The 12,477-nt window shown below is 42.6% G+C and overlaps 1 pseudogene; it reads left to right on the top strand.

Moving 5' to 3' along the window:
• The window catches only part of LOC120058089, a 73,734-nt pseudogene extending 62,358 nt beyond the window's left edge, over positions 1-11,376 (top strand).
• The last annotated feature ends 1,101 nt before the right edge of the window (positions 11,377-12,477 follow it).

Raw genomic sequence — 12,477 nt, 5'->3', positions numbered from 1 at the left:
GGTGCTGCTATGGTGATCAGTGAGCTGAGATAAGGAGGGGCTTTACCTAGCAATGACTTATAGATGACCTGGAGCCAGTGGGTTTGGCGACGGATATGAAGCGAGGGCCAGCCAACGAGAGCATACAGTTCGCAGTGGTGGGTAGTATATGGGGCTTTGGTGACAAAACGGAAAGTTGTATGGCATTGAAGCTCGTCTGGAGGTTAGTTAACACAGTATCCAAAGAAGGGCCAAAAGGATAGGGAATGGTGTCGTCTGCGTAGAGGTGGATCAGTCTGAGAAGTAGTTGGTGAACCAGGCGAGGCAGTCATTTGAGAAACCAAGGCTGTTGAGTCTGCCGATAAGAATGGTGATTGACAGAATAGAAAGCCTTGGCCAGGTCGATGAATACAGCTGCACAGTAATGTCTCTTATCGATGGCGGTTATGATATTGTTTAGGACCTTGAGCGTTGCTAAGGTGCACCCATGACCTGCTCGGAAAACAGATTGCATAGCGGAGAAGGTACGTGAGTAGTTGACTCAAAGAGAGAGAAAGACAATAGTTTAACAGTTTTGAACAAATTTATTTCTTCCAAAATGAAGGAGAAGCAAGAGAGAGAGTAATTTTTTCCCACTTTCAGTTTCACTTACTTAGCTAGCAAATGCAGCTAGCTAGTTTAGCCTACTCAAACACCCAGCTCAAACAGAGGGATGCTATGTTAGCTAGCTGGCTATGACTATCCAACACCGGAACTCTTCCAAGTCAAGGTAAGCTTTTGGTTTTACTAATTTATTGCCACCGACATGGCTGAAGAATTGCAACATTTGCCTAGAACTAAAGCTACAGATAGCAATACTGGGTGATTTGAAAAGCCATAGTCAATCAATCAATAAAATAATTATTTTAGCAAAAATGTTTATTTTTAATTTACAATCTGTAGAAGCTATGAGAATAGGAAGGTTAAATTATTTTGTGAAACAGCACAGTTGAGAAATATATGGCAAATAGAAATACGAAATGGATGATGTTGAGAGATTGATGGGAGGGGTTGAATGGAGCTGAAGGGTGGGACTAATAACAAGATAAACAATGTAAAACATACGGGATCTGTAAAATGTATATAGGTTCGGAACTTTTGTGAAATAGCACAGTTACAAATAGAAATCAAACTGGATGGACATCAGAAATAGAGGAAGGACTAAGAACAAACGAGTGAACTATTGTAAATTAGACTGTGTCTGTAAAATGTGTATAAGATGTATAAATTGAAGGTAAAAGCAGAAGTGTTTATTAGTTTACTCCAATTGGGGGATCGGTGGTAGGGTTTGCGGGGAATAATAATAAAGGTATATTCTTTAAAAAAGTATGTATGTGTATATGTATGCATTCGTGTATGGATATATTTACAAAAAAAATATGGGGGATTGGAAATGATGCAGACAATTACATTGGAAGCAACATTCTTTCTGCAATATTAAGCTGATCCACCCCTTAAAAAAAAAAAAAATTATTAAAAAGAAAGAAAAAAGAAGGAAAAATAAAGATTTTTTTATTGCAACCGGGGCCCACCGGAGTAAGTGCTAAACTACTTACACTGTAACTTGACTGCATGATTGTAGTGGGTTTACTAATGCGTTAGTTCTATTAGCTATGTTGACTATGACGTTACTTTAGCTAATATGGTGACAACTATCTAGGCTGTGTGTAGCGGTTATGATATGGTTTGGCTTGAAAGGTTTTTTCACCTGGTCACATACAGTTGATGTAAGTCCACAATCGAAGGGAAAAAGTGAGAGGAGGAGAGTGCATAGATGCGAGAAGGCATACAACGAGGCTGCTATGAAAGTGAGCTGTGTTTACCCATGATCAGGGGTGTATTCATTCCGACGATTCTGTTGAAAAACGTTTCTTAAACGGAAGCAAACAATTTTTTGCAACTGTTGGAGTACTGATTACACCCTATATCAGCTAGGCGGTATTGAATGTGTGTGCAAGGCGGTATTGAATGTGTCACTGTCTGTCCATGCGTCACTGTCTGTCACCTTCGTGGTAAACTTTCTTTCATAGGCTAGGTTGTAGCATGATGGGAATAAGGAAAATGTTTGTATCATGTAGTAGCCTAAACCTATCACTGTTACATTGAACTGGGTGAATGGAATATGAATGACAGTCATCCAATATGCTGTAATAGAAATAAGGCCATGCTGATTAAAAAATTAAACTGATTTAGACCTGCCTAAATAAAATAATGGATTTATGATGATGGTGTAGGGCAGGCTATATTCAATGGATTTATTATACTTTTTTAAATTAAGCTGTTCCAAAGTTCTGCATCAGCGGCTTGTGTGCATGGAGGCCTGGAGATGCTAAATGTGTTTATGCTCATTAATAGTACATTACCATGAGACCGGCAGTCATTTGCATAACAATCGCCAGCTGACAAAATGTAATGACTGCCAGAGCCATAATTTCACTTAATTTTAACATTCTGTTATAAAAAAAACGAGTTTTCCCATCTCAAGAGGTTAAATAAAAAATGAATATAGTAAGTGCCAAATAAAGTAGCTAGGTCACCATAACAGGGTTTTCTATTTCTTCTTAAATCAGCCATAAACCCCTAGCTTGTGACAGGGGAAATGGAGGCTTGCTATGTGAAAAAGAGAAGGGCAATGGAATACAAGCTTGATTTAAAAAAATAATAATTTTAAAACATTTTTAGCCTGCTATCCTCGACCTGCTCAGTTTTCCACCAGAAAACACCAGAACATTTCCAAAAAGAGTAGAACCAGCTCACCTGCTTTTAGATTTTCAATGTTCTTTTTTTAAAGGAATAGTTTCACTATATTAAAATGAGAGTTCATGTTGGGGTTGACCTTAAAATGAGTGACAGACGTAAATGAATCACTAATTACATCTTCAGAAATGACTTTGTCAAAGCAACAAAATAACTAGGGCTTTACAATGATGGTGAAACGGAGGGACAGGTCAAAATGCTGGATTTTGGCAGTTTAGCAAGCCTTTATTCGCATAAAAATGTGAATGCTGCATGTGGTCTACAGTATGTTACATCATTTAATATATAAGGCTTTTAAAATTCAATGTTGGGGCACAGTTTCTACTTAAATTATCAAAGGGATGCAAAGGCACTCTTTCCGTGGAACGATCCAGGAAAAGCCAGGTGAACCCTCATTCGTAGAGGTCATACTCAGGTGAATGAAGCTCGAGACATAATGTCTTTTCTCCAGTTATTAAACTGTGATGATAGAATGATAGACATCCTCAGGCTGGATGAGATGTGTTCAAGATTACAGTACATAGGGGCTCTGAGTGACTGAACAAGTGAGCACTACTGGAGAGGGAGAAAGAGTGAGAGAGAGAGAGAGAAGAGAGCGAATGCGAGATAGGGAAAGACAGAAAGAGAGAAAAAGTTGTCACTGTCTCTCTTTCGCTCTAAGACATTTCAAGCGAAAGGTAAACTGAGAAGAGGTAAGAAATAAGTATTTCACACCTGTATACCTCCATAACAAAGCGGCTTGGTAAACTCTGGCCTTTCCTGCATGTTTGACATTTAGTCATTAATAAGGATTCAACTGTGGTCTATTCATGGTCACTGTGAGGGACACAGTCAGTGTATGGAATGTCTTTATGACCGTGCTACGTGACAGGAACACACTCTCTCTGCCAAACATACACCTGCATGAGTCTGACCCAGAGACACAACATAAGATCACATGACTCTCCTCCTACACACACGCAAAACAACAACAGGAGAGTGTGTCACGTTTTCTTATGACACACACAACAACATGACATCCACAGAAATACAATTTCTATGATAACACCTGATATCTCTTCACCACACAAAAGCATGTAATTACGTATGTTGTCTCATCTCTAGGAGCTAGGAGTTGAGGAGGGTGAGAGAATATGTGGAGAGTGAGAGTGGGGGTGTGGTGAGAGGACAGAGGTAGAGAGGGGGTGAGGTTGTGTGTAGCAGGAGGGTGGGTTGTACAGTGGAGACAGGGTTGAGAGGGTGAGGAGTATGGGGTTGAGGAAGGTTGGGGAGTAAAAGAGTGGGTCAGGGTGAATAGAGTACATGGGGTTGGAGAATTGGAGAGGGACCCTCTGAATGGAGATTTGTACCTCTGTCTCAGCCCCCCTTAATAACTCTTAAGGATCTTTTTTTCAATTTTCACCTAAAATGACATACTCAAATCTAACTGCCTGTACCTCAGGACCTTAAGCAAGGAAATGCATATTCTTGATAATATTTGAAAGGAAACACTTTACAGTTTGTGGAAATGTGAAATTAATGTAGGAGAATATAACACATTAGATCTGGTAAAAGATAATACAAAGACAAAAAACATGCGTTTTTTTTGTATACCGTCATCTTTGAAATGCAAGAGAAAGGCCATAATGTATTGTTCCAGCCAAGGTGCAATTTAGATTTTAGCCACTAGATGGCAGCAGTGTATGTGCAAAGTTTTAGACTGCTCCAATGAACCATTGGATATCTGTTAAAAATATTGTATCAAGACTGCCAAAATGTGCCTAATTGGTTTATTAATACATTTTCAAGTTCATAATTGTGCACTCTCCTCAAACAATAGCATGGTATTCTTTCACTGTAATAGCTACTGTAAATTGGACAGTGCAGTTATATTAACAAGAATGTAAGCTTTCTGTCCATATCAGATCTGTCTATGTCCTGGAAAATGTTCATGTTACTTACAACCTCATGCTAATCACTTTAGCCTACATTAGCTTATTAACCGTTCCGTGGGGGGGACACGGATCCTGTAGAGCAGTGGATCCCAAACTTTTTATAGTCCCGTACCCCTTCAAACATTCAACCTCCAGCTGCGTACACACTCTAACTCTGCAATGTTGGGTTGTATTGGAGAGTCTCAGTCTTAAATCATTTTCCACACACAGTCTGCCTGTATTTAGTTTTCATGCTAGTGAACGTGGTTGCAAAGGGCATCAGTGTCTTAACAGCGCAATTTGCCAAGGCAGGATATTCGGAGCGCAGCCCAATCCAGAAATCTGGCAGTGGCTTCTGATTAAATTCAATTATCAATGAACCGCTTGTTGCAATTTTGATGAGGCTCTCTTGTTCAGATATCGGTAAATGGACTGGCGGCAGGGCATGAAAGGGATAACAAATCCAGTTTGTGTCATCCATTTCGGGGAAGTACCTGCGTAATTGCGCACTCAACTCATTCAGGTGCTTCGCTATATCACATTTGGCATTTTCTGTAAGCTTGAGATCATTTGCACACAAAAAATCATACAATGATGGAAAGACCTGTGTGTTTTCCTTGTTAATGCAGACAGGGAAGAGCTCCAACTTCTTAATCATAGCCTTAATTTTGTCCCACACATTGAATATAGTTGCGGAGAGTCCCTGTAATCCTAGATTCAGATCATTCACGCGAGACAAGGCATCATCCAGATAGGCCAGTCATGTGAGAACAAGAGTTCAGGGGCCTTGCTTTAACAGAGTTAACCATTTTCACTGTAGTGTCCAAAACATCTTTCAAGCTGTCAAGCATTCCCTTGGCAGCAAGAGCCTCTCGGTGGATGCTGCAGTGTACCCAAGTGGCGTCGGGAGAAACTGCTTGCACGCGCGTTACCACTCCACTATGTCTCCCTGTCATGGCTTTTGCGCCATCAGTACAGATACCAACAAATCTTCACCACCAAAGTCCATTTGATGTCACAAAGCTGTCCGGTGTTTTTAAAATGTCCTGGTTTCCAGTGGTTTGCAGAAGAGGATGTCTTCCTTAATTGACCCCCCATAAATGTAACGGACATATACCAGGAGCTGTGCCAGGCCCGCCACATTTGTTGACTCATCCAGCTGTAACGCATATAATTCACTGGCTTGTATGCAAAGCAGCAATTGTTTCAAAACATCTCCTGCCATGTCACTGATGCATTGTGAAACAGTGTTGTTTGATGAAGGCATTGTCTGTATAGTTTTTTGGGCCTTTTCCCCCAGCATTGTCCCAGCCATATCCGCGGCAGCAGGAAGAATTAAGTCCTCCACAATAGTATAGTGCTTGCCTGTCCTAGCCACTCAGTAGCTCACCATATAAGACGCTTATAGTACCTTCTTATGGTATCTGTTGTTTTTATACATGTCTACTACTCGAAAGTCCTCTTAATTCTCGCTCAAAAACCCACGTGGCTTATTTTTCATATTGATATGTTTTGTTCTAAATGTCTGGGCAAGAGTGAAGGTTTCATTGAGTTGTGAGATAGTACTTTTGCACATATAACACACTGTGGCTGAGGAAAGGCCCTACTCCCAATATAAGTGAACCCCAAATCAATGTAGTTCTCATCATATTTGCGCCTCTTTGATGGTCCAACGTCTCTGTCTGTTGTTCGGTGCTTTCCCGGGTAAGGGGGCAGTAGCTCTTTGGCTGCATCAGATTCACAACTTTCAGTGTCCATAATAGCTGGGCTAACAACAAATGTAGAATTACTTTTGCTAGCATTGGATGTGCTCGTGGAAGCAAAACAACTTGTGTCTTTGACAGGTGCAGGTGTAGTACTGCTGCTAGTAGTAGTACTACCAGTAGAGCTGGAATGTGTCTCTATGGACACAGTCCCTACTTTTGTAAACTATTTATCCATTTTCGAGCAAACGGAATGAGCATCAGCTACGTTTGGCTACATTTGGCAGTGAAACGAGGCTACTCAGGCACAAAAAAACCTCACCCAAATGTATAGCTCCGTTCGGAAAATATAAATTAACATTTCGAAAATGTGAAGAAAAATATAATAATATATATCTTTAAAAAATTAAGATTTGTATTTGGCGTACCCCCGACGACATTGCGCGTACCCCTCTATTGTAACACTCTCTCAGCCTCCTCTACTGCACCGCTCTATCAGCCCCTCTATTGTAACTCTCTCTCAGCCTCCTCTACTGCACCGCTCTATCAGCCCCTCTATTGTAACTCTCTCTCAGCCTCCTCTACTGCACCGCTCTATCAGCCCCTCTATTGTAACTCTCTCTCAGCCTCCTCTACTGCACCGCTCTATCAGCCCCTCTATTGTAACTCTCTCTCAGCCTCCTCTACTGCACTGCTCTATCAGCCCCTCTATTGTAACTCTCTCTCAGCCTCCTCTACTGCACTGCTCTATCAGCCCCTCTATTGTAACTCGCTCTCAGCCCCCCCTACTGTAGCTCTCTCTCAGCCCTACTGGTATACAGGGTGGGAGGACAATGCCACGCTGAAGAGGGCTTAACATGAAGGATTCTTCACTCCTTCTCTTTCTTGTTTCTTTCTCTCGCGGTCTGTCCTCCATCTCTCCCTGTCTCTGTCTCTAAACCATCATGACCTTGAGTAGTGCCATATGAGGATAGTTTACAGTGACCACCCTGTCCACTGTTGAACATTACTAAACTACAAGATTGCAGATAAAAACAGCTCCTGTTGAACAAGTGTATAAGTAAACCCAAACTGAGAGAGAATGTCTTGTATGCCAGTTGAGAAATAAACAAACCCGCAGGCCAACAGAAACAGGTACATGGGCTTAGACTGAGACACTACTTTGGATTTCCTTCTGTCTAACTCTGTCTCTAACTCTAACTCGGTCTCTGTCTCTAAGGTTGCATATTTTGGGGAATATTCAGAGGTGGAAACTTTTCTTGGGAATTAACGGGAATATATGGGAATTAACGGAAATATATGCAAATTAATATTAATACCATTTAAATGTAGATGGTTTTTGCATTGGATATATTTACCATATCATATGGAAACAGAAACAGAAACCTTTTACCTTATCATAAGTAGACATAATTGCAAATGATTACGAAGTTAATTTACGAATTTAACTTTAATTAAATGAGTTGACACTTCACATGGGATGATTTCACTGAACAACAAAAGAAAGGGAATATTGAATGATCCCCAGTGATCCATCGCATCTCCCAAAAACATTTTCAACATACATCTGTAAAATGATAGTCTAGAAACTAAAGCTTTGGTTGTCTTCCTCTCGGGTATCCATGTCTTCTCCCTGGACCTCCTCAATGTCCACCTCTTGGACATCAGACTGAGACCTCATCTTCACTGTCACTTTCCAACCTTGTTGAGGATGGCTCGTTGTCAGGCTGAAAAAGCCCAAAATTTGCCCGGATGGCTCCAATTTTTCAACCCTTGTATTGGTCACCTTGTTCCGTGTTTTGGTGTGTGTGTGTGTTCCCAAACAAGGACCAGTTGCACTCTGAGGCGGCTGATGTTGGTGGGATTTGGAGGATGATGGATGCAACAGGAGAAAGAGCCTCAGATCCACAAAGTCCCTTCCACCAGGTGGCTGATGAGATATGTTGGCACGACTGCCATATTATATTGCATCTCCATCCCAAAGCCCTGGCTTGAAAGTGTACTCCGCCAGACTGCCAAGAACCTTGCCCTCGTCCAGTCCAAAGTGGCGAGACACGGTAGTGATGACACCATAGGCCTTGTTGATCTCTGCACCAGACAGGATGCTCTTGTCAGCATACTTGGGGTCCGTTCTATCAGCCCCCTCTACTGCACCGCTCTATCAGCCCCCTCTACTGCACCGCTCTATCAGCCCCCTCTACTGCACCGCTCTATCAGCCCCCTCTACTGCACCGCTCTATCAGCCCCCTCTACTGCACCGTTCTATCAGCTCCCTCTACTGTAACTCTTTCTCAGCCCCTCTACTGCACCGTTCTATCTGTCCCCTCTACTGCACCGTTCTATCAGTCCCCTCTACTGCACCGTTCTATCTGTCCCCTCTACTGCACCGTTCTATCTGTCCCCTCTACTGCACCGTTCTATCAGTCCCCTCTACTGCACCGTTCTATCAGTCCCCTCTACTGCACCGTTCTATCTGTCCCCTCTACTGCACCGTTTTTTGCCAATTTTAACCGCACACTTGTTGTTTGTGTACATGGATTTTATAATGTCGTATGTTTTACCCCCAACACCACTTTCCATCAATTTGTATAGCAGACCCTCATGCCAAATTGAGTCGAAGGCTTTTTTGAAATCAACTAAGCATGAGAAGACTTTGCCTTTGTTTTGGTTTGTTTGGTTGTCAATTAGGGTGTGCAGGGTGAATACATGGTCTGTTGTACGGTAATTTGGTAAAAAGCCAATTTGACATTTGCTCAGTACATTGTTTTCATTGAGGAAATGTACGAGTCTGCTGTTAATGATAATGCAGAGGATTTTCCCAAGGTTGCTGTTGACGCATATCCCACGGTAGTTATTGGGGTCAAATTTGTCTCCACTTTTGTGGATTGGGGTGATCAGTCCTTGGTTCCAAATATTGGGGAAGATGCCAGAGCTAAGGATGATGTTAAAGAGTTTTAGTATAGCTAATTGGAATTTGTTGTCTGTATATTTGATCATTTCATTAAGGATACCATCAACACCACATGCCTTTTTGGGTTGGAGGGTTTTTATTTTGTCCAGTAGCTCATTCAAGGTAATTGGAGAATCCAGTGGGTTCTGGTAGTCTTTAATAGTTGATTTTAAGATTTGTATCTGATCCTGTATATGTTTTTGCTCTTTATTCTTTGTTATAGAGCCAAAAAGATTGGAAAAGTGGTTTACCCATACATCTCCATTTTGGATAGATAATTCTTCATGTTGTTTGTTTAGTGTTTTCCAATTTTCCCAGAAGTGGTTAGAGTCTATGGATTCTTCAATTACATTGAGCTGATTTCTGACGTGCTGTTCCTCCTTTTTCCGTAGTGTATTTCTGTATTGTTTTAGTGATTCACCATAGTGAAGGCGTAGACTCAGGTTTTCTGGGTCTCTATGTTTTTGGTTGGATAGGTTTCTCAATTTCTTTCTTAGATTTTTGCATTCTTCATCAAACTATTTGTCATTGTTGTTCATTTTCTTCGGTGTTCTATTTCAGATTTTTAGATTTGATAGGGAAGCTGAGAGGTCGAATATACTGTTAAGATTTTCTACTGCCAAGTTTACACCTTCACTATTACAGTGGAACGTTTTACCGAGGAAATTGTCTAAGAGGGATTGAATTTGTTGTTGCCTAATTGTTTTTTGGTAGGTTTCCAAACTGCATTCCTTCCATCTATAGCATTTCTTAATGTTACTCAGTTCCTTTGGCTTTGATGCCTCAGATTGTGTATTGCTCTGTTCAAGTAGACTGTGATTTTGCTGTGGTCTGATAGGGGTGTCAGTGGGCTGAACGCTCTGAGAGACTCTGGGTTGAGGTCAGTGATAAAGTAGTCTACAGTACTACTGCCAAGATATGAGCTATAGGTGTTCCTACAATAGGAGTCCCCTTGAAGCCTACCGTTGACTGTGTACATACCCAGCATGTGACAGAGCTGCAGGAGTTGTGACCCGTTTTGTTGGTTATGTTGTCATAGTTGTGCCTAGGGGGGCATATGGGGGAGGGAATGCTGTCACCTGCAGGCAGGTGTTTGTCCCCCTGTGTGCTGAGGGTGTCAGGTTCTTGTCCGGTTCTGGCATTTAGGTCGCCACAGACTAGTACATGTCCCTGGGCCTGGAAATGATTGATTTCCCCCTCCAGGATGGAGAAGCTGTCTTCATTAAAGTATGGGGATTCTAGTGGGGGGATATAGGTAGCACACAGGAGGACATTTTTCTCTGTTAAGATAATTTCCTTTTGAATTTCTAGCCAAATGTAAAATGTTCTTGTTTTGATTAATTTAATGGAGTGAGTTAGGTCTGCTCTATAGCAAATTAGCATACCCCCTGAGTCTCTTCCCTGTTTCACACCTGGTAGTTTGGTGGATGGGACTATCAGCTCTCTGTAACCTAGAGGGCAACCAGCGGGTCTGTCTCCTCTATACCAGGTTTCTTGTAGGATGACAATGTCTGTGCTTCCGATTTATTTGGTGAAGTCCGGGTTCCTGCTCTTTAGGCCAAAGGCAGATGACCTCAGGCCTTGGATATTCCAGGATGATATAGTGAAGGCTTTGTGTTCCATAAAGTGTCCAATGTTGTTGGTCGTGTGGTTTGGCCTCAGGACAGTAAGTGTGAGAAGAGCCTGCTGAGCATCTGGTACATGCCATTGGCTTGGGCTAGTGTAAGAGTGGGGGTTAGGCCTGTTTGCCCGCTCACTGCCTGGGCGTATGTGTGACTTCCATGTTGAGGCCCTCTTTGCGGGAGTGGGGTGCATGGGGTGGGCAGGAGGGGCATAGGTCTGATCTGAGGGGGCCTAAATGGGGTGAGGGTATGGTTGACGTGGGGGGGTGTTGATTGGTGGGGGTGTGGATGTGGCTGGGGTTGCTGTGGTCTGGATGTAAGTCCTCTTGGCGTGGGTCCTCTATGTGTAGGTCCAGGGGGGGTCCCGCAGGTCTGGGATCGTGTCTTGCTGGTCTGGGCGGGGTGTCTATTGATCTGTTGCTCCTGTGTGAAGTGTTGGGGCTACGTTTGAGAGCGATGTCCTTAAGAGTCCGGGCGAAGGCGGGCACTGCTGCCTTGTAGAGGTGGACCTGGTCATAGAGGCTGTTCAATTCCAGGGTGGAGTGGTGGACCAGGTAAACATTTGGGTTTGAGGCACAGTCACGGGAAATACTTGCGTTTATCCGCTGTATTGTGGCAGGGTGGAAGTCTTTTCGTGGTAGCAGGGTGGAGATAACCACTTGTGCGTTGGGGAAAGTAGAATAAGCTTTTTCAATCACTCCCTTCAGTGCTGTGGCCACCTTTTCCTGCTGTGCTCTCAGGTCGTTTGTGCCTGTGTGTATTATTATGTGGCTAGGTGAACCTAGTTGGTCCTCAGACAGAAGGTCTAGGGCGCACTGGGTGTATTATTATGTGGCTAGGTGAACCTAGTTGGTCCTCAGACAGAAGGTCTAGGGCGCGCTGGGTGTATTATTATGTGGCTAGGTGAACCTAGTTGGTCCTCAGACAGAAGGTCTAGGGCGCTGGGTGTTTGGACACCAGAGTTTAGACACACTGTGTTTGGGACAAAGTTTTTTTTTTCTTGTATATATTTCCCATTTGAGTCCATAAGGAGAACAATCTGTGTCTTGTGTATATTCCTCAGTGGGTGTGGGGGGGTTGTCAGAAGGGCTATCAGGGTCTATATCTAACTCTATATCTAACTCTGTCTCTAACTATTTCTCTGTCTCTAACTCCGTCTCCGTCTCCGTCTATAACTCTGTTTCTGTTTCTAACTCTGCCTCTGTCTCTCTGTAACTCTGCCTCTGTCTCTGTCTCTAACTCTGTCTCTGTCTCTTTCTATAACTCTGTCTCTTAATCTGTCTCTTTCTCTAACTCTGTCTCTTTCTCTAAGTCTGTCTCTTTCTCTAAGTCTGTCTCTAAGTCTGTCTCTAAGTCTGTCTCTAAGTCTGTCTCTAAGTCTGTCTCTAAGTCTGTCTCTAAGTCTGTCTCTAACTATCCCTTTAACTCTGTCTCTAACTATGCCTTTAACTCTGTCTCTGTCTCTAACTCTGTCTCTGTCTCTAACTCTGTCTCTGTCTCTAACTCTGTCTCTG

The sequence above is a fragment of the Salvelinus namaycush genome, chromosome 13 (assembly GCF_016432855.1).
Source record: "Salvelinus namaycush isolate Seneca chromosome 13, SaNama_1.0, whole genome shotgun sequence".
NCBI classification, from domain to species: domain Eukaryota; kingdom Metazoa; phylum Chordata; class Actinopteri; order Salmoniformes; family Salmonidae; genus Salvelinus; species Salvelinus namaycush.
The sequence above is the reverse complement of the archived record's forward strand: the minus strand, read 5'-3'. Positions and strand labels throughout refer to the sequence as shown.